General features: G+C 42.4%; 1 protein-coding gene across 11 annotated transcripts in view; it reads left to right on the plus strand.

The window, feature by feature from the left end:
• Positions 1-26575, plus strand: part of ATXN1 (ataxin 1) — a 234074-nt gene that overhangs the window by 93394 nt on the left and 114105 nt on the right. Inside the window, exon 1 of one of the 11 annotated variants that reach the window (XM_064160986.1) lies at positions 22416-22573. The exons of the other annotated variants lie outside the window; for them this stretch is intronic. The gene's annotated coding sequence lies outside the window, so the exon portion shown is untranslated. Of the gene's footprint in view, positions 1-22415; positions 22574-26575 lie in introns of those variants that run through there. 11 annotated transcript variants of the gene reach the window in all.

Genomic DNA, 26575 nt, shown 5'->3' on the forward strand with positions numbered 1-26575 from the left:
ACGGGAGCAAAATTTTTAGCAGTGCAGTGAGGTGCATCCAACTGCTGCCTGAGCAGGTTCTTGCTTTCCCCCCACCCTCTGCCACTTGTTCTGCCTCTCCAGCAAACTCACCTTCTGTGAGCCAGCAGCAGCTCTTAATCTGCATCCCCCTCAAAAAAAAAACAAGGCCAAGGAAGAGGAAAACCCCACAGCTAGATTGTAGGGCCATGTGCTGGTTGAGTAGATATTGGGGTTTATTTTGGAGTACCCAACAAGGGGACTCCAAGTTCGGAAATGGTGTTAAATTATTGCAATGAAAGCCAGGATTTAAAATCTCTAAATGGGGAAGACAATAGCTTGCTGTAGATCTTGGAAAAACACGGGCTGATGAACTGAAGCTCCCTGAATGTTTCAGCCCATCTGTCTTGTTAGTTTCTGTGTCTTAATCATGGATTTCATGAAGTGTCTAATTTCCTTTTTTTAGCTTTCTGTCTTCCTCTTGTACAAAAGTTAAAGCAGGGAAATCATCTGAGCTGGATTTACTTTTGCATCCTAGAGATGCAGTCTATAAAAAGAAGTGAGTAGTGTGTGTGCTGGAAAACCAAGTTTGGCTGCTTTGGGTTTGAGGGGCAAGATTTTTCCGCTCACTTCTGCTGCTGTGATGCTTAACATGGCAGCTGAGGAGTGCAGGTATAGGCACATAGCCTGTATCTGACAATATATTCAGTTGTCTGGCTGTGGTCTTTGGTTGTCTAAACAGCATGGACTGAGATGCAGGCTCCACTGAAGTCACCAGCAAAATTCTCTTCCTCTCTCTCCCACTGCTGCCGCGGTCACTGGCAGCTGTTGAGGTGTACTGGCTAGTCCATGCTCCCTCTTGCACCCTGGGCAGTCTGCAATGGTTCTTCTGAACCACAGAATGACTTCCTAGTCCTATCTGTGGGGAGAAGAGCACAAACCAACCAAGACAAACATGTCCCCAAAAGTCAGAGCATTTTAATCACCCCTCAGGAGAGTTGTATGTCTCTGAGTTCTTCCTGCGTGAATCCATCACGCAGAGTACATTGTTTTTAGCAGCAGTGGAAATTTTTGCCAACCCCCATGAGGGATAAGGCCATGTATATTTGCAGTGTGTACTCTGCAGAAGACACTGATTGACATTAATTAGCAGTAGGTGGTGTGAAAGTGTAAAAATAAAATTCCTTTCTATCGCGTTTACTATTAGAAGTGAAGTACGTGGTGTGACAGTGCGCGTGAGCATGTACATGTGAGTGTGCGTGAAGTGGAGGGTGTCTACTCAGCGTTCAGAGCACAGTGGGAGTGAGGCATTACAGGTCTGAGATTGCAACCTTTTTCACGGGAGTATTCAGTGAAACATGCTTCAGAATTGCTTCTTTTCAATTCCAGGTTTAAAATGCTATGCACAAAACCCTGCAGTGTCAGAGATTGCAACCTGTGTCAGTGCAACCTTTTTCATGTGAGGTGTTCAGTAAAACATACTTCAGAATCGTTTCTTTTCTATTCTGGGTTCAAAATGCTAAACATAAAAACTTGCAGTGTCACGGACTGCAACTTCTGCCAGTTTAACTTCCTGCTGTTGTGGTGATGGTTATTAGAAGTGATCAGGGGGAAAAAATTTTCACTAAACTTTAGCAGGAGGAGCATTTTGAACTTCAGTGGCTCACTGTTTAGCAAGCTGGTGCTGCTCTGACTGGTGGTATTTATTAATTCCTTCTCCGTGTGTATGTGGAGAGTTAGAAGCAATAAACAAATTCCACTGCATTAATGGTTTGTGAAGTGTGTTGTCAGAGGTGGCTGGCTTTCCGTTGTGAAATAAATGGACAATTGCCTGGGCCACTTTATAAACCTATTTGTTGGCTCTTAACTACCTTACAATATCTGAGCTTCAGGACTATTGCTTATGATTTTTTTTCAGTTTGTGTATTTTATGGGGGTGATACTGCCAGAGGGTTATCTATGAAGCTTTTAGTAGCCATCTCACTATCCATCTGCTCTACCTGACTGTTTATCTGCTACAGAAGAAAGTTCAAACCAGACACCTTACTCAGGCTAATTTACCAGTCACTGAACTGAGTGACAATGACTGAAGACTTCTTCCTCGATGGCTGAGGCATTTCCATGCCAAACTGCCAGTTTGTCTTTGGTCTTCATTGATTATAGCTGCAGTACAAATCTCCTCATTCTGTAACTCCTCTGAAATTGTCTTACCCCAATTTGTGCTTATTTTAGTGAGGTACTTTTAGGTGGATCTGTGGATCTCTTTTTATTACAGTCCAGTGATGCAATGAAAATAAATCTTCAGTTTCATTTTGTAGCAGGATCTCTTGCTGCTGACAAATGGAACATTTGCCAGAGGAAAGGGTGGGAGTGACACCTTAGCTCTCATCCCTAAGCCTGTAAGGTGCTGGTAGTACGTGCTATGGGCACTCAAAGCTGTGACCGTGTGCGTTGTGCCTGTGTTTGAGTTGCAGAGCTGTTACTTAGGCCTTCTGTTTAAGTATGAGTTTCTAGTGCATTACTAAAAGTACATTTGATGTATTGGATATTAAGAGATTCTCCTTCTAGAAGGAAACCACCAAAGCTGACATGGTGGTTTGTGCTGGACTCAGTAACACTGAGAGTGTTACTTTAGTGTCATACTGTGTCAAAACTGGCTCAAAAATACCCACCCCCCTTCCTCACTGATGGTGAACCCTCCGCTTACAGGTTGATACTTTGGGTGACATGTCTCTTGTTGCTGAGAAGCAGCATGTGGCTTCAGCTGTAAGAGACTGATGGCTATGGAAATGTGGAGCTATGGGTAGTAGCACTGGCAGCTATTTTCCAGCCAGCTTTGGTGTCAAGTGTAGGGAGTGCATGTGATAAAGAGCACTTCACTACATCACAGAGACAGGAATCCAGGGGGTTCTCTAAATCTGTACCAAAGGCCCAACTTGCACGTGGGTTGTGTAGGGGTGCACATGGGCTTGTCAACAAGACACATGATATACTGTCCCTGGGTGTTCTTTGGCACACCTGGTGTATGACAGCTTGATTGACGTGGATGGGGAAAATGCTCAAATTGACTGTAGAGGCTAAAAAATGTGATTCACAGTTACACAGTGTGAAACACTGAGATTTCACCTGCATAGGGCACGATGCTGTAGTTTAGTTAAGGAAGCCATAAGAAGGTTGATTTTTGTGCTTTGGCTTTGTTTTATATGTTAGTATAACAGTTTGCTTGTGTTTGAAAGGGTTAAAGCTGCAGCCATTTGTGCAAAGTGTGTGGCATATCTAGTGTCAAAGAAGTGGCTTCTGATCACATATATGTAGATAAATATATATTGAGTTTAAGGCAGTTTCTTTTATTTTTCCTGACTGTAATTGTAATGTTACTACCAGTTAATGACAACTGAGTTTCATGACCATTTTCTTGCTGTAAATCTCAATTCAGTGACTGCAAAGAAAAAGGAAGAAGAAACAAAAAGAGGGAGGCCATGGGGCAGAATCACATTTGGATTAATACTCAGGTTGTTTCCATGTTTAAGGCCTGATCAAGTAGTATTCCTATGAGAGTTACTCAGGGCTTAAAGGTTTCAGTGCATATTCAATGTCTTTTAGAATGAAACTTGTGACCTTTGGGACTGCAACTTTATCTATAAATAAAGACATATATATTCCTTCTTGGGGAGTGTAACCACTGAAGTCAAGGCTTTTCCCACCAGTGATATAAAACATACAAAATTCCAGGTCTTGATCTTCATACACATAAAGGCTGCTGTACACTTTTGAGGCAACTAAAAAGATTTGAACCAGGTATAAATAATCTAATTAACTTAGTCTTCTTGCCCTTTTCACACTGATTACTATATTAGGCTGTCTAAAGTAAAATACACAAGTGAAATGTGTGTGGGTAAACACTGTGTAGGTACATATCCTTCAGTGATTGGGTTGCTATTTGTAAGCTTGAATTAATTAGTTGGGCTAACATGTGCAATCCGTTCAGTTTTGTGGGGGCTGCACAGTTTGTGGGCAAGCAGGAGGGAAATCCTTTGAGGGATGCGTCACTGTAGGACATTCTCATACTGAAATTTGCAGGGGGGAGGAAGAGAAAGTACTATTAGAAAATCTGCTCATGATCTTCCATGCCATGAACATCTTTAAAACACAGTGGCCATGTTCCATATGATTCTTCATTTGGCATCATGTTTTTCAGTTCATTCAATTATTTTTAACACAATGTATAGAGACAGATCTTGAAATAGTTTGTAATCAGCTAGACCAAGTCTTGACTGCGCTGGTAGGCGCTCTCCTGTTAGTGTTTACAGAATCAAGTTGTGTTTGCACAGTTGGAATGCTTTTCATGTCAGTGCTGATCACGTTTGTTTGCAGCCTAAGAAAACAGAACATCAGCTTTCAAATCGAAACTATTTTAAGACAACTTATTTATAATGATTGATTGTGTTTTGGATGCATGATGGTACTGAAAATGTTACCATAACTATAGCCGTAATGGTAAGAAAGAGCTGTTATGGCTTTTGGGTTGTATCTAAACCAGTGTTTTTTTAATTTGGCTTTTTTTTTGTCAGAGGAGATGTTGTCAGGATTTCAGTGTGTTATGTTACTGAGAGTGACCAAGCATTGAAACAGGTTGCCCAGAGAGGTGGAGTCACCATCCCCAGAGGTGGTTAAAAAACCGTGTGAATGTGGCACTCTGGGGTGCAGTTTAATGGCCATGGCCCTGCTAGGTTAACAGTTGGGCCTGTTCTTAAAAGTTTTTTCCAAGCAAAACAATGCAATGATTCTATGATATTATTACTCTCCTCCTTCTTCCATCCAGTTTTGGTTACCTGTTTGTTGAAGAGCAGAGTACAGCAATGCAGAATTTGCTTTCCATGGACAATCTAGGGAATCTGTGTATTGCGTGTCAATAGATAGAGAAGGCTTGGAGGAGATCTAATCAATGTTTGTCAATATCTGAGGGCTGGGTGTCAATAGGGAGGGGACAGACTCTTTGCAGTTGTGCCCTGTGATAGGAAAAGGGGCAATGGATGTAAACTACAGCGCAGGAAGATCCACCTCAACATGAGGAAGAACTTCTTTACTGTGAGATTCATGGAGCACTGGAACAGGCTTCCTAGAGAGGTTGTGAAATCTTCTCTGGAGACTTTCAGCACTCATCTGGATGTATTCCTTTGTGACCTGCACTAGATTCTATGGTCTTGCACTGGCAGGGGTTTGGACTCAATTTCTGGATATCCCTTCCAACCCCTAGCATACTCTGATCCTATATCTGAGCATCTTGGACTTCCCCAAGGTGCTTGGGGATATTATGGCTCCAAATCAAGCCTGGAGGAAGGCTCATGCTTGGGCCAAAGGGTCAGTTCTTTAGAGGCACGGCAGGGAGCTGAGTCTGTCTCCCAGGCCCCATACTTGGGCTCCTGGCACTGCATTGTTCTGTGTTCTGCAATTTGAAGACCTGGAGTGTATTTAATACTGAAAAATGGTCATAAGCATACTCTTCAACGCCCCTGATTTGCACAAGTGAAACTTGTTCCATTGTGGGAGGATTCTGTGGAGCCACTGTCACAGCTTTCCTGGGAAGCTTTCTTTGCTGGAGAATGTTAAAGCCATGATAAGGTTTCAGCTTTGCTGCGGCGGTGTGTTGCTGTGTGCATCAGTGATGCTCTGGTGGGTGTGTTGCTTTTTTCAGGCTGGAATTCAGAGCTGTGCTTTTCATTTTTCACTTGCACTTAAATAGTAAACCAATGTTTTGTAATGCCAGGGTTTTCAAATCCTGTGATCGCTGAGGTTGTCGAATGATTCTTTATTGTGAGTAGAGGTTTCACGTTGTGTAATTATTGTGCCAAATCGGAAGGAGTAGTGCTTCAGGACGGTTTTTTTCATAGAAAAAATGATAATAACTTGACATTCCACAGTGCACAGAAAGTGTTGAAAGTCAAAAGACCATTTGCTTTGAGGCTGCGCGCAATGATCTCGTTTGTTACCATGTGATCCACACAGGCTGCTCTCAATATGTGTAGGATTTCTTCCTCTGTGATGTTTCTGCATCAGTGTAATAGATCTGACGACTTCATACATACTTCCCCGTCTGGTTCTCTTAATTCTGCTGAAGAAAAAGTAAGGTATTATGCCTTTCTAAATACAGCTATTTTTCTACAATAGAAAATTGATCCACTTATTCTGTGCAATTTGAATATTCTTAGTAAAAGTAAACCCTTGATTTCTTGTTACAAGCATGGTGATGGTTAATTTTTTTTGTTGTTGTTGTTATTGGGTTTGGAGTTTTTGCTTTCTTTCATTTTCATTTTAGTATCCAAATGTTCTCCAGCTCTGAAAATCAAGTAGAGGTGTTAGGGACCTCTTTAATTCTTCAGATTATAGTAAAAATCATAGAATCACAGACTGTCAGAGGCTGGAAGGAACCTCGAAAGATCATCTGGTCCAGACCCCCTGCCAAAGCAGGATCACCTAGAGCAGATCACACTGGAATGCATCCAGGTGATTCTTGAATATCTCCGGAGAGGGAGACTCCACAACCTCCCTGGGCAGATGGTTCCAGTGCTCTGTCACCCTCACAGTGAAAAAGTTCTTCCTCAAGGTCACATGGAACCTCCTATGCCTCAAAGATACTAAAATGCGTTAGAAGGAAAGAAAGGCAGTGTAAAAAGAAAGCTTGCCAGTTGGGAGGAATAATTTGAAACAGAAATTTGAGGCACTTCGTAAATAAATACCCAAACAAATAAAACTCTTTGAGATTGGGGTTTGATCTTAGAAATCCATTTTTAGTCTGGAGCCTTCCGCTGGCAGAGTGTCTTAGGAGAGGGCTTGGGGTGTATTTAGAGGTTAGGATGAGCGGTTTTGGTTGCTCAATCATAGTTACAGGGGGCACACTTGAAGCAGTTCGTGTGTTGCTGTGAGGCTTATACGGTGGTTTCAGGGAGTGAATATGAATGCAGCAATATCCTCAGTGCCACTAGGAAAAAGAGTGGTATTAATAACAAAGGGAAGGAGAGGGACCAGCACTTGATGTGATGACAGTTTCTGTTTGCCAGCCAAGTAAATGTGTCAGGAGGTCACTGTGGAGTATCTATGGCAACCAAGGGACGGAGGATGGCTCTGCTGGGCCAGTGTTACTTGCTGAGCGGGACCTCAGGCAGTGAACTGTGATATGACCTGATTAGGACTAAGCTGCTAACTGAAACTGATAGTATTTATCAGCCACAGCCTTTAATAATCAGTGAAAATCAGAAGGGGAAAAAAAAAGAAAGGAAAAAGAAATCCCTGGAAATTGGAGGAGGAGGGGGAAAATACCAAGGTGTTTTGTCTGACATCTTTCCAATTTAAAACAAAACCAAACCAAATCAACCAACCAAGAAACAAACACACGCCCTCAACCCCTCAAAAAAAACTTCACTATGTGTTAAAGTGTGGTTAGCCTGATCTCCAGAGAGAGGAAAGATACCTCTTTGGCTAGGAATGTTTTTAGTCTGTGTTTGTCATATTTTTTTCTTTAAATTTAGTTTTTTTAAGAGGTCAGACTTGTCAGGAATCTTACAAACCAAGTTCATACTTGTCATTTGGCCTACCATAAATTCTGTAAAGTGATATTTCTTGTGTGGTTATTTAAAAAATTTAAAGAAGAAGGAAAAAGAAAAAAGCAAATGACCAAATCTTTCAAACCTTTGATGGAAAAGCCAGCAGCTTAAATGTTGTTAGAAGCCAGTCCAGAGGGTGAGTTAACTGAACTCCAGATGTAATGCTATTAATGCAGCTATCTTAGATAATAAATGGGGATATGTTGTATGACTCAGTGGAGGGGTCATTACTTTGGCTTGGCCTGAAAGCTGATGTTGCTTGCTGGACTGTAGTGAGGAAGGTGTCAGCCTGTGCCACATGTGTGATCTCAATGGCATAGCAGAAAAGTGAAGGCAAGTTTCCTTGGTGAACACTCTGGGTGCAGGTTGGGGTGAGGAGATGAATTGCCAGCTTGTTTCTTTGGCTTCTAAACCAGAGGAGTAAAATCTGCTGTGGAAGTGCCATATGTTCCCTTCTCTTCACCACCCTCCATTTTGTATTGCAGCTTGGGAGACCAGCAAGTAGCACTACAGTGTGGTGCTTTAGGATTGATCGGTGAACAAGCACATAAAAATTTGCTGCTTGTCTGGGGACCTGCTGCACGCTTTGTAACAGAAAGTTTTGCATCTGATGTACTTGCTGCTGAGATGGATTTGCCTAGTATGACCCCGCACTCTGATCCTTAGATTGCTCGGAGCCAGCCTCAGACCAGCTGCCTTGTGAGCATCGTGTGTTCCTCTCAAACTCTCATTTTGATGTGTTTCTGTGTTTTGTCAGGTGCCAGTCGGCACTGCAGCCCTGGGGGCCACACACAGAAGAGCCCAGTGTCCGCACTGAGAGCGGAGTGGGGCACTCACTGTTGCAAGGATGGCACCTTCAACCCCAGGGGAGCTGAGAGGGGTAGATCTTGTTGCTGTTGAGATGTTTCCTCTGCATACACATGGAGCAACATGAATATTGACTTCTGGTCTTCTGTATCTCTGCCAAGCAAAATGGTCCTCATCATTACTGCACCCTGTCATATAGTTGGAATAAAGGGAAATAGAAGGTTAAAATGTTTGCAGGATAGCAAATGTGTTGATTCATTCAAACCCCAGTGAAAGTGAATGATTGAAAAGTCTACAGCCAGTTCAGTAGGGATGTGCAGCTCAGGCTGTAAATTTGTGTTCTGAGATGAAGTCTGGCTATTGTTCAATGAAGCAGAAAGTCAAGGCTTTAAGTTATAAACAATTCCAGTGTTTTTCTTTCACAAGATTGTGTAGCATTTCTTGTTTTGTTTTCTCTCTTCTCCTGTCAGTATCTAAAAGTGACAGAGACCATGGTTTGTTCTGGCATGAGACCAGCCAGGCGGTGCTCCTCTAGTTTAGAAAGCCTGGAGGGAGGAAAGAAGTAAGTCAAACTTGGTGCTGCAAAATGTTGCTGGAAAATTACTTAATAAAGCCTTTCCCAACTGCTTGCAAGCCCAGAAAGCTTTTCTGTACTACTGGATTTGCTGTGCTGAGGTTGTGTGGTGGGATGGTGTGCTCTATCAGAGCTAGCAGAGTGCTTGTCTGGGACTGTAAAACAGCCTTGTTTATAGTCAGGTCCAACTTGCTTTACAGACCTGTCATGACATTGTTATATTTTATGATACTGCCTGCAGTGGGGGTAAGAGCTGAAGCAGAACCTTATTGAAAAAATCTTTTGTCTGGGAAATGATGGGCTCGAAATCTCTTCTGGCTGGTATTGTAGTGAAACTTTTGGTGTCTGTCAAACGTGTTTCAATGGTGACTCTTAAAAATCCTAACAAAGTCTATTCTTCATAGTACACAGAAACTGCCTTAGAGTGTTCCTCGTTACCTGTTTTTGGAATCTGGTTTGTTGGCTGTATGGTACAAGCTATAGCTGGCACCCACATCACACAGTGCTAGGCTTTGTGTAAAAATACATGAGCACGAATGTGGGCAGGGCCATAGCCTCTGCAGTTGCTCTATTTGTAGCACAGCTTCTTCATCTTTTGTGTGTGATATTTGGACAGATTTTAACAAACCTGGTGTAAGGTCTGAAGTGGCAGCCGGCATCGTATCAAAGCCCTTAGTATATTATGAAAAGAATACGTTTCTCCAGCACAACTTATTTATAGCCAGCTAGTTTCTTTGACTGACATAGGGAAAAGGTATTTGGAAAGTATTTTAAAACTCTACAGATCTCTATACAGTGTCAAAATGCCCTATTTAGAAGTCTTACCGTGGAAGCTTACACCACTAAAAGCAACTGCCGCCTCAGTTTAGAGGATACCTGTGACCTGATAGACCAGTATATTTAGTTGCTTTCGTTCTGCGTTGATGTTGTAGTACAAAGGACAGTCCGTGGGTTTAGTCTGTTTACCAGGATTTGGTGCAGAGGGTCTAACCTTAGTAGGGATGAAGTTCTTCAAAGAAGACAGATGAAGTGCTTCAGCAGATGAGCTGTGTCAGGTGAAACCAGTGACCAAAACTATGTCTGGTGAAATAAGACAAAAATGGTTTAAGAAATAACCTGGGTTTTCTTATACCTAGGCACTTAGAATGTTAGGGATAATCAGATTTTCCCTTTCCTAAATGCATAAAAATGGTTGGAAATGTTCTTAAACAGGCGAACTATAGATTCAAAAAGATATACAGCTGATACATATCACAAACAAGACATGCTTATTTCCTCACTCTTTTGCTTCAGAGATGTTGTTACCTAGTTTGTTTTCTGAGACCATAATGCATGCAAACATTAAACAGAGAACAGTTGAGCATAGAAGGCTAACAGCAGTGATGACAGGAACACCACTTAGCTTCTTATTAAATAACAACTTCTTTGCTTCCAAATTCTTAAGTTGTGGTAGTTATTTAATCTAGTTTAGCCAGCCTCTTTTTTAAGGTACTTGTTCCGCTCAGAGATGCAATGAGGGACTTTTCTGCCAGAGCACTTTGTTGGTTTAGATAATAACCCTTTTTTCCCCATCGTTTTTGTTCAACACATCAGATAAACAGTTTCAGATTGAGGCTTGGCCCTCATTAATTGGAGTTTCAGGAAGCAGAAAAAGGGAGTGCTAACAGAGTGCCTTCAAATAAATCATGATTAATTGCATGTAGAAATGTGCTCTGCCTTCATTTGAATATACTTAACGAGCCTTTACTGACTACCACCAGTGTCTGCTGTTTGAGAGTAAAACTGAGAGTATGTAGCATCAATACCAATTTGCATATGTGCCTGATCCTGCCTTTGCTGCTAGAAAGCACAAGCAATAGCTCTTCTGCAGTCTGCTGCTGGTAGCAAGAGAGCTGTCAGCAAGAGCAGACTGAATCCTCAGACTGGACATCTCGAGTGTATGATGAGGGTACAGCTCTTCTGCCCAGCAGCAGTCAGCATCAGTCTTTTTTGAAGGACAGTCCTGCTTTGCTCACCTTCATTTCCCTGCTGAGTACCTTTTCTTCTACTTTCTCTTTTTATAAAGGCCTTTTCAGTCCCCTTGCCATTGCACCAAAGGCTTTCACAGTGTTATTTGGCCATGTTTGGTTTTTAAATTGGTATTTATTTGAAGAGCCTGCACACTACACCTTACTGTGCTGCTGAGCACAAGCTGAACCTGTGTGTCCCCATCACACTTGGGACTCTGAGAGCCTGGCCATTTTGCAAGGCAAATTCTTTCTTGCTCACAGCTGCCAGTGTGCAGTTCTGCTTTCTCCAGCGCCCTTCCCTTGAAAAGCTGCTTTTGCTGTACCAACAAGTGGAAGGTGCTCATTTTGAAGGTGGAGGGGAGTAAAGGATGAAAATTAGAAATTTTCATGCTCTAAGTTGCTGTCACTGAAAGAATGCAATGTGCTTGCTGTATTGGCCAGCAGTGAAGCTGTCACACCACTCACTTGGCATTTCTGACAATGGGGTGGACTGTACAGCACCAGGCTTGCTAGCATCATGTGGGAGGCACCCTCCTGAAAAGGGGAAGGAGAACAGGAGATTGCAGGGCTGGTTGGTATGGCTTTAAACTAGATTTGAAGGGGGAGGAGGAGGTAACTGGGCTTGATAGTAAGGCCTGTGGGTGTAGTAGCGCAGCACTTGTGTGGCAGCATGCAGGAATTTTTGAGAACCAGAAGTCCTACCACTCCTTATCCCTCTCTGAAACACTTACACAGCAGTGCACACAGCCTGGGGAATAAGCAGGAAGACTTGGAGATCTGTACACTGTGTTAGGGCCATTGTCATTGCAGCTGCTGAGGCATGGTGGGATAGCTCACATGACTGGAATGGTGTCAGGTATGGCTATGTACTTTTTAGAAAAGGCAGACCAACCAGGTAGGGTGGTGGAGTTGTTCTTTGTGCGTGGGAGCAACTGACATGCATTGAGTTCTACCCACAGGGAAGGAAGAATGTGTTGAAAGCTTATGGGTAAGAATAAAGGGGCATGCAAATATGGGTGAAACTTGTGGATGTCTACTACAGACAACCAAACCAGGAAGATAGGGCTGGGTGATAGGTTGGACTGGATGATCTTGGAGGTCTCTTCCAACCTGGTTGATTCTGTGATTCTACAGACAGCTGGAAGTAGCCTCAAGATCATATGCTCTGTTGCTCACAGGTGACTTCAGTCACCCTGATACTTGTTGCAGAGACCCTACAGTCCAGAAGGCTCCTGGTGTGCACTGACAATAAATTTCTAATGCAGGTAGTGAAAGAGCCAGTAAGATGTGTGCTGCTTTTATTTGTGAACAAACAAAGTTTGATTGAGGGCATGAAGATTTGGGGTAGCTTTGGCAGCACTGATCACAATATGGTAGAGTTAGTATTATATGAAGAGGAAGCAGGGCAATAAGTAGGATTGCAACGCTGGACTTCCAGAGTGCTAAATTTGTCCTCTTCAAGGACCTACTTGGAGGAATGTCATGGATTAAGGCTCTAGACTGTAGGGGGGCACCAAGAGAGATGGTTAACATTCAAACATCACTTCCTCCAAGCTCAAGATAGGGACATTCCTTTGAATAAAAAAATCGAGTAGAGGAGGCAGGAGATCTGCATGGATGAGCAAGGAGCTGCTGAAAAATGTCACGTGGAAGAAAGAATTTCACAGCATGGGGAAAAAGGGACTGCTCACTTGAGAGGATTATAGGAACATTATCAGGGTATGTAGGGATGCAACAAGGAAGGCCAAGGTCTTCACAGAGTTAAACCTGTTGAAGTAAAAGTGAACAAGAAGAGCTTCTTCAAATACATCAGTGGTAAAAGGAAGACCAAGATCCAGGAAGTGCCAGGTTCTCTGTAGCTGCATTGTTGCTGCCAACTTGTTGTCTTATTTGTAGAGGCGTTATGCTTAATCACTGTGTCCATTTCCCTCTTTTTCTTATGTTATGGAGTTTAAATACCCTTTGTTCACACATTGGAAGGCTTCTTGCAGAGTCATCTGGGTGTCATTTTTCATACTTCATTCTGAGCAGTGCAGCCTGAATATCTCCTAGCTTTATGCTGATGAAGATTCCTCCTTTTTGAAATTGTGTAATAGGTGCTTGCGAGATCAGTGCTTAGGTGGAAGAGAAGCTATTTGTCCTGAAAATTGATCCTAGTTAGCTTTTATAAGTTTGATCTGTGCCTTTGGTGATATTATTCACATCTTGCCTTCTAAAATGAGTATAGGAAAAGGCATTGCTTCAATCTGTCGTTGGCTCCACATATATGTGAGGGAGTGGGAGCTAGAGCATCAGTAGTAATTGAGATAGCTGAAAATGTCAGATAGGAAAGAGAAAGAAAGGTTCGAGAGCAGGTGTATCAGAAAGTGCTGGCGGTGGATTTGAGGAGCAGGAGGCTCCTTATTGTATGTAATACTTCACCAGTGTAAAAGGCTGGAATTTATTCATGTTGATGCGCTAGTAAAGAGCTTTTATATCTTACCCCTTTGGAAACAGAGTGGCTGTGGAGTTAAGAGATTCGCCACAGCAGACATAAACCAGTTGTTGGAGAGTTCTCATCTTCAATCTGTCTTTCGCAGCCAAGGGAGTTGTAAATTAATGGGAACATTCAGAGATATACTCAATTCCTGTCCCAAACCCTTGTCTCACCACATCCTTTTGAGTTTTCTTAACCTTAGCTAGCAGCAAAATACAAATACTCTCATCCTTGCTGCTAGGAAAAGTGATGATGTTTTTAAGTGTGTTTTAAAGGAACTCAACAGTGAGATGCTTCAGGAGAAAGGTTTAATTTTTTATTTGATTGTTTAGTTTTCCCCTTCATCCCTTTTCATCCATCTCACTTGTGCTTGTGCAGATTGTTTTTCAGATAACACAGAATTAATGTCCATTTATTTCCCTCTTTCCCTCTTTTTTTCTTAAATGAGCAAACTGACTTACTAGAAACACATTTTGAGAGCAAAAGGTTATTTTTCTTGGTATTTTTGTGATGTCTAAGACTAACATATCTCCCTAGAATTCAGAAATAGCTTTATTTTTCATAACCATATTGTACTTCATCATTATGCCATATGTACATCTCCTTCCAACCTTTCTCATCTAGCAATTTCTTGTGAAACCCAGTTTAATGTTAGTTGCAAGGTTTTGCATTGTTATTCTAATCTTAGTCCTTTCTAAAAGAAAGGCAAATTACAGAAACAACCCTTGTGAGATACAAACTCCTAGATGATGATATCAATTTACTTTTCACAGTTAGGCACAATAAATTACTTTTCATCGCAGGTGAAATTTGCTGCACTGACATGTTTCCTCCTCCACAGAGCACAGTTGGGTTCTGAGACAGATAAAGAGCTAGCAGTCATGAAACTGAAGCAGCATTTAACTTTTTATCTAACTTCATATGTATCTGCTTGATAAGCTACATGGTAAGCTGTATGGATGGGTTATTTTCCTATTGTATTTTAATTTCCTGTTAACCTGTGAGGAATTTGCACTTAACTTTGTGATGAGCTTCCTCAGGGAGTGCATAGCATTATAGTCCAAAAAAAAATCCCAAACCCCCAGAGCCAGGAATCCTACAGGCCTTGCTTTTTCAGAATTTCTTATGTGAAAAAATAGAAGAGCTTTTCTGCATAGGGAACGAGGAAAGAAATCTCTTGAGTCAACTACATTTTTGACAAAGCGGAGTTTATTCTTTTATGTCCCAATTCAGTATTAGATTATTGCAGTCTCATTCCATCTTAATTTCATCAGTCAGCAGAGTTACTTCAGCATAAACCTGGCACAGGGAAAGGCAGAGTTAGCCTCTCTGTGTATCTGCAAGGGTAAGAAGTGCCTTCTCTAGGCCAGCATTACTTGCCTTATTAAATCTGCTGCAAGTGTGATCTAAGCCATTGAATACTTTGAATTTTTGAGTACTTGAAACAAAACTTTGAAAGCAATTTTTTGTTAACTGCGAGTACACCAAGGATTTATTACAAGAAAAAGGAACTAATGCCCTTACCCTGTAATGAGCCCCACAAAGGCAAACTTTGCCTTCCTATTTTCTCCAAAGGAAGCATAAGTTTTCTTCCCTCAAGGTCAGAGGTATACACGAGTGGGCCCTACCAGAAAAACACAGTTGTTATTAACTACCTTGCTTTAACCTGGAGTAAAAACCTTTTCTCTGGGGTGAGTTCACTGTAGTCGTTTCTCTGGTGCCATGCTTTTACTGACTTCTTGTGTCAAAGACAACCACTCTGTGTCTGTGTGTTTACAGGGAGAAGATTGGAATGAAAAGCAGTAAATACCTGCTGTGTGTATCTGGTAGTAGGAGAGAAAGTTGCCTGTCCTTTGTATAATGGAGTGACATTTTAAATGGCCAGATCAGTTCTTGCCTTAGAGGTGCTTTGGGATATGCAGATGCATTGTACATCTTTGTAAGATTCAACACTGAATTTATGCTTTAGAAACCTCATATAATTTCTGTGCTGGTGCTAGAGTCTTGTCTGTGTTTCACAACCAAATCTGTTAAGGTCAGAGCTATCAAATCTGGTTAGTCCTGGCCTGATTTCAAGTGCAGGCAACTTGCCTGCAACCCTTCACTTCACTATAATGGGCCTCTGGGTGCACACAGCAATGCTGTAAAGGAGGCCAGCTATGTAGGTCCCAAAGTATGGATTGGTGCCTAATTTAGTGTATCCAGGAGTAAAAATGTCGACTTAGTATTATCTCTCCCTGGGACTCCTGTTCCATGTATTGCTCTTTGTGTTTGAGACAGGAGCCGTCATTCGTTGTATGCCTGTACAGAAGCCAAGTAGGTCAGTGCTTCTAGGCACTACTCTATATTATATATCCCCCCACGGGTGAGTTATCACCATCTATTGAATCTTACTGTAGGTGGTGTTGCTGAAATGTTTTATTGGGGCTCTGCTCAGGTTACCCTAATCCTGAGGGCTGCTTGAGCCCTGGATGAGCAGACGTGGACGGGGCAAGCTCCATCTCTTTTAACGTGTTCCCTTAAGGGGGTGGTGTGTGAGGGAGTTGCCCCTTCCTGAAGACAAGCCGGAAGAGGCACAATAGCAAAAGCAGTCAGAAAACAGACTCTGGGCCTAAACTGCATATAAATCTTCTCTACCCAAAGCTCTTTGGTCCAGCTTCCCCTCTTCCCTGTGCCTTATCTTCACTCTTAACTGGCTCATCTTTCTCTTCTTTAGCTTGAGCATTCACTTGCCCTCCTTCCATTCAGCTGATCTCTCACTGAATGCAGAGCCTCATGTTCCACTACCAAATCAGCTGCAGCGGAGCAGAAGTCCCAAAGGCTGTCCACTGAGACAAAGTAGCTTGCTGCTTACTTGCTCCAGGTCTGTTTCAGTGCAGAGGAAACTAAAATGGCTTAAAATATTGCTGTTGAAGGTGAACATGTGACTGCATCAGACTGCATCACCACCAAAAGCTTACAGAAATAACATGTGGTCTACTGCCATCTGCTTACACCTCTTTTCCTTCACCCTCCGTTAATTTTGTCACTTTAGGCTGCTGTAAGCTGTTCAAAGCAAAGACCCATCTTTGCTGTCTTTGCAAAGGGCCTGCTGCTGTGGCACCTTCTCCAGCCCATCTTTGCTTAGCTCTCCATTTGCACTGCATTAGAACTAATAGTAACAGAGCTGATATTTTTATGATGTAGTCTTAATGGGTATGTGGGTTGAACCAAACAGGAGATTAATTCTGCGGTGCCTGCCCAGTTGTAATTCATCCCCAACACAGATTTGTTGATAGCACTCAAATCTCAGGTATTGATCAATGATGTAATTGTCATCCTATAGTAGGACAGATGATGTAATTCTTACTCAGTTACTGAAGACAGTGACCTTGAAACAGATCAGGTGGTTGAGCAGCATAGATGGGCCTCTGCTTTTAAAACACCTGTGTTTTAAAACTAAACTGTCATCTGTTAATTGTCGGGGAGGAATAACTGCAGCAAAGTGCCAGCATGCCGCAGAAGATAGAGCATGTACTCACTTTTGCAAGTGTTACCTTCTCCTGTTCTGACAGGTGACTTTTGATAGTTTTGCTGCTTTGTTGTTTTGGTTGTAATTTCAAATTGATGCTGGGGTAGCACAAAAAAATTACTTTTGTGAGCTTTCTGGTAACAGGTCACATATTTAGGAAAAAAAGAAGAAAGAAAAGTGAGGTAGAGGTGGATGTGATATGAAAAAATTGGGTAGGTAGGAGGAATATATACTTGGCAGAGTTTTGCCAGAGGGAGAGCCTAGCTTACTGCCTTTCCCTCCCCAACTAGAGATAGCTCGAATATACATTAATAAAATAAGAGGTAGCATCACTTTTCATTTGAATACTTTGTAAAAGAAAGAAGTGATAAGCATCAGCCAGCTTTTGCTTTTAGATAAAACAGCAGGCAGAACTTGAGAAAGGTCATGGAGGAAAAAAAAATAAAACCACTTGCTGTGATTGTTAATAACATGGTTGAGAAAAAGATGTATTCTTGTCTCACTGGAAGAGAGGCTCTGTGAAACCTGGTGCAAGCATAAGAAACATTAAGAAGCATGGATCTTGAGAAGAAAAGCAGGTTCAGAAAGGTAAAGGGTTGAAGAGCTATTATTGGTTCTACCATTGTTTTTTTTCTTCTTAAGTACCAAAGAATTTCTGGCCTAAGGTTTGCTGGTTTGTGTCAGAATTTTGGATTTTCTTTTGTTCCTGTCTCCTTAGTAAACTGGCACACTTGAAAAACAAATATTAAACTGAGGAACTTGCCAGAGACTTCTCTTCATGGAGGTTCTTGATGAAAGTAGTGGAAGAAGTTAATAATTTGCATGGATTTGTAACCTAATAAAGATGACTACAGAGAGCAATCAAGTAATCGAGTGCCACTATTAGTTGATCTTAGGAAATCTCAGAGGCAAAGCTCAGTCAGATTCTGTATTTTCCAATTTTGCTGGAGACAGAAGTTCCCTGGTAGCTTGTATGTGAAACCAATGAATAGCATGGGCAGTAACTTACTTGTTCTGAGTTCTGTGAGCATGTGCTTTGCATTGCTTAAATACATTTCCCTGTTTCAAGTAGGTTTGCTTTTTTCCTAGATTTTCTGTTTTCCGTCACTATTTGCTGATGGATGATGTTACCTAACGTCTAGAGGACTTCTAACATGTAAGGTCTTAGAATCTGTCAAAGCACTTAAGATGTTAAAGTCTGTCCAGTTCTCTATACGCCAAAGGCCTTGTGCTTGGAAATCCTTCATGCTGTGCTTAGTGAGAATTTCAGGTTTCACAGGGATGAAATAAGAACTTATGGTCCCTTCAGCAGTACTTCCTAAGTGTGCAATAAATCTAGATGTGGATAATTGAAATTGTGAGGAAATAATGAAAAGAAGGAAATTACTTTAATCCTGTAATGCCAAAGGAAACAGAGAATCTCTCACACACTTGCTGCCCCAGGGATAGAGCATGTGTCTTCATTTTTAAGCAAGCTTCTATAGTGGGGTGCAGCCACTTAAAAATTATGTTTCTTTGGCAGGCAAAGGCTTCGGTTGCATAGGGAATCACTCATTCTTCACTGAGCTGTGAGCCCAGCTTCAAAGACTCTTCTCTCCTCCATGGTTTCTTTCCCAGAGATTTGTATGAGCTAGGCAATTGTTCTTACCCCAATTTTAGAACTACAGAATTGTTTAGGCTGGACAAGACCTTTAAGATCCAGTGCCGTAGACTTGTGTGTGCCTTAAGGCCTATGACAGGGCTTCATTTTGCTTTTTATCCTGATCTTCCAGCTCGTGGGGCTGAGTACCCAGAAAACAACTGATCTTGCTCTTAAAAACTGAGGCAAAGAAGGCATTAAGTATCATTGTCCTCCCTATTTTTTGTTTTCACTTGTGGAGTCTTGTACCTGCTATGCAGGGGTGCCTGGGAAGATGGAGTGGTGACAGAGGAGACATGCCCACTGCACTGGGTGGGAACTTGTTACCATTAGCCTCTGTCCCTTGAGTCACTGTATTCAGTCAGATGGAGAGAGGATAAAGAATCCTCAGTCTCGCATGTCCTGCCCGTTTTGATGGTCTTAGGGAGTGTAGGGTGCAATTCCTGTAATTGTTCTCACTCTGACTCACTAATTCTGCTCAACCTACTTACCTCCTCCTGGAGCTGTCACTAAGTGGAGGAGTTCCTCTGTCTGAGTGCGCCTCACAGTCACCCGTGCTCACTACTGCTGTCCAGTACTAGCACACTTTTACAGATGAGGTACAGAAAAGTTGAAGGGGACACTCATAAGAAAAAGCTTAGTGATGCAAGGTTTGACATCTCTGGTTTTCCAAATCCTGGATAGCTCCTCTATGCTGTAGATCACCCTTCTGCTGGAATCACAGAATCATGGAATACACCTGACTGGAAGAGACCTCAAAGATCATTCAGTCCAACCTTCAACCCAGAACTGGAAGGTCAATGCTAAACCATGTCCCTAAGCACCAGATCCACACGCGGCTTAAACACCTCTAGGGACAATGACTTCATCACTCCCCAGGGCAGACCATTCCAGTGTTTGATGACCCTCTCTGTGACTTCACCAGCGTTTATTGTTTGATGTCAGTGTCATTCCACTGCTCTGTCATCTCACTTTTTTTCCAGCATAGTCACAGCTGTTACCTCAGCTAATTCACATCCATGACTAGGAGCATTTATGCAGAGACGGTGTCAAGTCACTGAGCAGTTTCTTCCTCTGAAGTATTGCTTCAGTGAGTGAAGTTTGCCCCCAGGCTGTGGAGCAGACTTGAGTCTGTGTATCAGCTCCCGAAGTCCAATCATCTTAATTTGCAGTACACCCCTCTATGTGGCTTCTGTACCTAGTTGAATTGTTTTGTTGTGCAACGGTGCTTGACCATGAAGCTTCAACTTAGCAAATTCCTTTTTAATTTCTGCTTTCTGTCTGCTACTGCCTTGCCTTCGAAGTTCACACAGCAGCTGTTGGGAGACTTAGACCTTCAGATGACCCTTTACTTTAGCTATTTCTCTTTTTTTTGCCTCTCTGCTTGCTAGAATGCCATAAACCCCTCACAGTCTGTATCAGAATGTATCCCATATTTCTCTCCTCTCTCTACAGCTTTTCAAAGCTGTTTTACAGCATCGAAGCAGAGGCTAAACCCTGAGCTGTTTTCTGTGAGCAGGGAGCTGTGGAACAGCTTTCCCAAGAAGGTGATGGAGTCCTCATCCTTGGAGGTATTTTAAGAGTTGTGTAGATGTAGTGCTTAGGGATGTGGTTTAGTCAAGGACTTATCAGTGTTAGGCTAATGTTTGGTTTCAATGGCCTTAAAGGTTGTTTCCAATCTAGGTAATTCTGTGATTCTATGTATTCTCAACCTGTGTTCCAAGTACGTGTGGTGACTCCTTTCTCTTTCAGTTATAGTGATGGAAATCTTCCTTGTAGCCTTTCATAGTCTGTGCTTCTTTCATGGTGTGCTCAGGAAAATGGTTCTCTCAGATCCAAACACATGTCCTTGGCTTCTTCACATTCTTCCTTATAAAGCTGTAAAGAGGCCTGGACACAGTCCAGATAATTCTTGGTTATTTTCTTGCCCTGAGTTTCTTCACTAGTCAGTGATTTTTTTTCACATCTGTTCACTTCTTTGCTAGCCAAAGTGGAACATTATGGGGGACTTGCCTCATAGCCTAGAGATGGAAGAATTGTCAGGATGAGAGATCTGTATAACCGAATTTCCTGGAAGACTCAAAATCAGGATGATTTTTAAGAGTGTGAAGGATGAGTTGTTACTGCTTACCTGACTCAACAATTGACCTAAGTGTCTGGCACTGAGGGATTTAGGTGTTACTATGTAAGGTATCAAAAACTCATGTGAATCAGACTAACTCCAGTATGCCTCATGAAATAAAAGGCCATACACATCTATCGTGACTGTGATCTGAACAGTTACACTTATTTTCTGCAGAAACATATCTTTGGGCTTAGTTTGCTCTTAGCAGTTTTGCTTCAAAGTGAGAGGATTTGAGTGAAATCATTACTCCACCTGGCACTCACACCAAGCTGTAGCTACTGTCCCTTGTGCTGCATTACTTTTTCTCAGTATACATTCATTGGAGGAATGGAGCTTTCCAGCCAGAGGTCTCACCAGGAGACTGGTAAAACACTCTTGGTTTGGCTTAGTTTTGTTTTCTCTCCAGTTGGTGTTTTCCTTGCTACTTCTTTAGTCTTGACTAACTCTTTAGGTTTACTGGGAAAGCCTCGTAGCCTGTGATGCACACAGTTTTGTTCTTGCCACATGTACTTACCTGTGTAGAGGAGGAAAAAAGTTTAGCTTGGTCCATATAATAGACCTGTATAATAGGTGAATGCAGAAGACAAGGCAGTAAGGTATGCAGAATTCATTTGACTCAGGCAGGAGGTCCTACATAATACAGGAGTCAGCCACATAGAGCTATGTCTAGATGGGATAAAAAAATTATGCAGGTTTTCTTTATACTACAGCTCTCATCATGGTTACGTAGGTAGAGCAGCATAGAAGTAGCCTGTTAGGGGTAGTAGAGGTCAGGTGTTTTTATATTTACTACTAGAAATAGGTGGGGGTTGTGCTGTTTGAAGTCACCTGAACAAAACAAATTTTGCTGCATAGAGTACAATGGGGCTTAGATCCCTGACTTTTATCTTAAGAGGCTTTCAGAAAGTCTCATCAGTGCTTTAGGACCCTTCAAAGACCTGTTCCCAGCTCCCTGGTTTCCACTGGAGGGCCCGAGAGATCAGCTTATCTGTAGCTCCACTCTATCGCTGCATTTGGAGGCTGCAGCCTGCTGCTCCTTAAGATTCTTATGTTTTTCAAATAATTCCTGACAACACATGACTTGTCTCTTGTTATGGGGAAGAGAGTAAGTAGTAAGCACCAAGGCCTGTGAGTGAAGTTTGTTATCCTTGTAGAGTCTCATCCAGCAAAGGAAAAGATTCCAGGTATGTGGGACCTTTTGTACGCCTTTCTTATAATCTGAAGGGTGTAAGCATCAGTCTTGAAGGGATGCTCTGCAGAGCACAAATTTGCAGTGTTCAATGGGAGAATGTGGCTGCCTTCCTCCCTTTCAGGACAGTTAGGAGGTTAGATATTTTGTCTATTTCAGAAATGTTACACGAGGAGAACGTGTCTTTATAACTTCTTTCTGGCATGCATTAAAACTGGGTGGTAGGCACCTTCAGGGGAAAAAATATTTCCTAACCAGTTGCTCTTTTCTTCTGAGGCACAGCAGCAGCAGTGGTCCCCTCTGCAAGAGAGGATTTAGGAGTGCAACTGGCACCCTAGAAAATGAAAAACACTTGAGTCATTTGCATAGTGGATCAGAATCCAGCCCGCCCAGCTGCCAGAGCAAAGACCACAAACTTTCACATTTGAATCATCTGCTGAAGAGCTACATATTTTTATGAAGAAAGAACTACATGTTTGCTTCAAAGTAATTTTGTTTGCTTTCTTGTAGCTGAATCATCTGACTCTTAGATGGTGAAGGTTATGTATCAACAGGATTTTCTTGCTCTCTTTCTCTGTTTGCTGAGCTACAATGATCAGAGTTTGACCTTGCTTCCAGTCAGAAGAACAATTGTTTGGTTCTTGTGTGAGTATCAATGTTGGTGTCTATAGAAACCAATCAACACTTCCTCCTAATTTTTGCAAATAGGCTGTGACTGTGACACTTGGATTTCCTGTCCCCTGCATATCTGAATCAAAAAATCTCTGTATACAGTGATGTCTTGTCTTTAACATTCGCCATCTATTGCCTCATTAAATTACAGTCTGTGTTGCTCCTGTTGAGATACATACAGGCATCACTGGAGCCTATAATCTTCTTTCATCTTTTTTTATCCTGCATCATGGATTTGTTTAAAAGACTTTTCTCAGTAGTAACTGTAGGGAATAGCAAGTAATATAAGGCTAGCTGGTTGTACTGCCTACAAGAGTGTCGCACAACATTTACTATTTTTCCAGAATAACCTTTCAAAGTGACATTTTTCCAGGCTCAGTGGCAGTTTCATGTTGATTTTTCTTCCGTTTTCTGTTTCAGCATGAATGATTCAGGTTGTCTTGAGAACAAGATACAAAGCCCTGCATTTTTGTACCTTGTTTAAAAATAGGCCAGATATTTCATTGAGGAGCTGGGTACCACCTTCACATTTCAGGGTGGATATTTGAAATCTGGCTGTAGAATTGCCCCAGTATTAGGGATCTACCTCCTCATGTGCATGAAAATTCATCCATAATCATTCATTTTATAAGCTCTGAAGTGTCTCATTTTGTACCTACACAGCAGGAGCTTGTTGGTTAGTGCTGCACTGAACATACTGCATTTTAGCTGAAGGACTTGCTTGGATGTTGCTGCCTCTGTCTCCTGAGGAGCACTGTGATCCTAGGCAGCAAAAGGAAGAAGGTTGTCCTTCCATGTTTTCACCAGAGCTGTTGGTTGCCCAGACAGGGTGGAGCAGAGGTAAAGGACGGTGAGAGAACACAAGCTTATGGGAGATGTGTTCGGAAGTTGGGAACGTGGGACTGTTCCTAACAACAAAGAGATGTTGTTATAGAAGGTGGTTATAGTTGCAAGCATCAAGTGTGGGTACAGCAGTTTGGAGCTGAGATGACTGTCAGGAGTGCATTGTGTGACAGGAATGGGATTAAGATGAAGGCCCAGAATGAAATTAGGATAAAGAATATGAGGAGGGAAGTAGCAGGACTGAAGCAACAGAAGACAGCATCATGGAGAGATTGCTATTCTGTATACTGAAGCAGAGTTGTGATTCCTAAGGTTGCAGCTGGACACTGATTGTCTTATCTGGTGTGAAGATGCAAGAGCTTGCCACCTCTGTTTGATTTTTACAGTCCAAGTGATTGATAAAGCCGTGTAGCCCTTCTGAGATGGCAAACTGAATTGTACAGGTGCTGTCCCCCTGCATTAAGTGCAAAAACCCTGGTGTGAAACCACAGTTCAGCTTCAAGAGCTGCTAAGGCTGTTCAAAGTGTCTAACTTGGCAATGAAGTGGATGAGAAGCATTCATGTAGTTTATTCAAGCAGCTCAGTGGTGGGGAAGCAATCTTCACCGAGTGTCTCACTGACAGTGGTATCTCATGTGAATGCATCTTTTTCCATGGGCTCGGACCCCTTAATCTTGCTGTTGCTGTGCTGTCAGCATGAATATGTGAATGCAAATTGTCATAAACCTGGAGTTTTGGTTCATGTGAGGTCCTGTCCTCTGTTTCCACTTGGAGTTATCTCAGTGTTCCAATGGAAGAGATTTTTGTATTTGCATTTAAAAGTCCTGGTAATGATTTTAACTTGCACCTAAATGCAGATGGCCTCTTTTGTGTCTGCCTGTGTCAGCACAGGCTTCCATGTGCTTGCCACACCTTCCCTTGGAAATGACCCTCTTTGGTCTTCTCCGAGGTGGAGTGAGTGCAGCCCAGCTGGTAAGGCAGAACTGGGTTAGCATAAGAGAGTGTAAAGAGTAGTTTGTAGCTGCTCCGGTTTATTTTCACTATAATGGATTAGAAAATGCTTTTACACCAGCCTGCTAGCACTTCTGAAGGGAGAGAGTCATCACAGGAAGAGGGACAGCTGGTGCGGAGCACGTGTGTGGGAGGAAAACCTCATCAAGTAGTGTAGCTGGTTTTGGAAGGGACCTTTGTCCACAGCCTCAGTCTCTCCGAGTCTCAGTTCTGCGTGTGATGGGGAAAAAACCTTCCCACAGGGGCGTTGCGAACACGCGCTAATTTTAGTGTACCAGGCAGTTAGATAATAGGGTGGCAGCCAGGAAATAACCTATAAGGAAAAAACTTGTTCTGACCATTTTTAATAGTGAGAATGAAGCAAGCTACTGAGTGTTGCTTATTCAGTAACACCAACTCTACGATAAATGACACAGTTTCCTGTGGAAGTAAAACCCTGTGTGGTCATAAAATGAAGAAACAAAGATTAAATGTTGCACAGTTGGCTTTACTTCTGGTATTTCCATGTCTTTTTAGTGCCTGACTCAACATTTTTGACATACTTCTACATGCTTGTGTGTGAAATGAACTGTTTGTGACCAGCTTTGCAGTTGCTTGGTACTTGCTGTCCAGAGATGCTAAGCACTTTAAAAGAGGGGTTACAGAATATTATAGCATCTTACACTTCTCACAGTATGCTTCTTTATGCACATTTCTGTCCCCAAAAGTACTTATCTCTAATTATTAAGAGTTACTGCAGCTTTAACTGAAGGAGATTAGAGGAGAAATGGTTTTCCTAACTCACCATCTTCTCAATATGATAGAGAATAACATCTGGTCACTTTTTGCAAGTCTCCCTGATAAATCCTTCCCCTGTATTTTTAAGTCCTGCATAGCAACAGGTGAGTGAGAGATACATGAAAATACAGATATGTAACCACAGATGTTGTCAGCAAGGAAACAGAATCAGGTTAAGTCTCAGATAACACTATTAGAAGTGATCTGTGTCTTACTTGCCCAGTGTTCAAGGAGTTGGATGTCTGTGCAAGAGAGAAAACAGGTACACTGATGAGTAAAAAAAATGAAACTATCAGAAGACATGTTGATGACTTTTTGAGATGCTGACTGTGCATCAGTCCTCAGGATTTCACAGAATGTCAGGGGCTTGAAGGGATCTTCCAAATCCCCTGCAGAGCAGAATCACCCATACCAGATCACACAGGAACACATCCAGGCAGATTTTGAGTATCTCCAGAGAGGGAAACTCCACAGCCTCCCTGAGCAGCCTGTTCCAGTGTTCTGCCACCCTCACAGTGAAAAAAATTCCTCCTCATGTTTACATGGAACTTCCTATGCCTCAACTTCTGCCCACTGCCCCCTTGTCATGTCATTGAGCATCACTGAGCAGAGCCTGGCTCCATCCTCCTGGCACTCAGCCTTTACATACCTATGAACAGTTTCCTCCTCTCCAAGCTAAAAAGCCCCAGCTCTCTCAGTCTTTCCTCATAAGAGAGATGCTCCATTTCCTTAATCATCTTTGTGGCTCTGCATTGGACTCATTTGGAGTTGCAAAGATCCAACATCTAAAACCCAAACACACAGAATGTAAGCTGCAGAAATAAGCTGCTGTGAGAAAATGCTGGTCTTAGGAAGTTTGCCATGGAGTAAACACTGCGTGAACTCCCTGTGGTAACTGCCCTTGTGTGCTCTCTTAGGCCCGGGAGCCTTATGATAAACAAGAGATGCCTCACCACCCTGCCTGCAGGGAGCTGCCCTTCTGCTTGACTTGGGGCTAAGATCCGGTGGTGGCCAGCTCCTGCAGAGCCGGTCAGTGCACTGCTGTACACACAGCCTTCTGTGCACCCAGCTGCCTTGCTTGTCAGCCCATCTCCCTCTGAAGCGTGCTCTCTCTTGCACTGGCTTTAAGGGAGCGTTTCTCTCTGCAGCACTGCTGGAGTAAGTGTGGTGATATGAAGTGCCTTTGCCTTTTTTTTTTCTTGAGGAAGTAAAGATGATGTACCTTGTCCAGGCAGTCTGATGGCTTGAGGAGCATTTGGGCTTTTGTTTCTGGAGCAAGGTGTTTAGTAATTTGGCTTTGCTGCTATCCTGTTTGCATTACTTAGCCAGGGGCATAGCATAGATA

This window comes from Pogoniulus pusillus, chromosome 21 (assembly GCF_015220805.1).
Source record: "Pogoniulus pusillus isolate bPogPus1 chromosome 21, bPogPus1.pri, whole genome shotgun sequence".
Lineage (NCBI taxonomy): Eukaryota > Metazoa > Chordata > Aves > Piciformes > Lybiidae > Pogoniulus > Pogoniulus pusillus.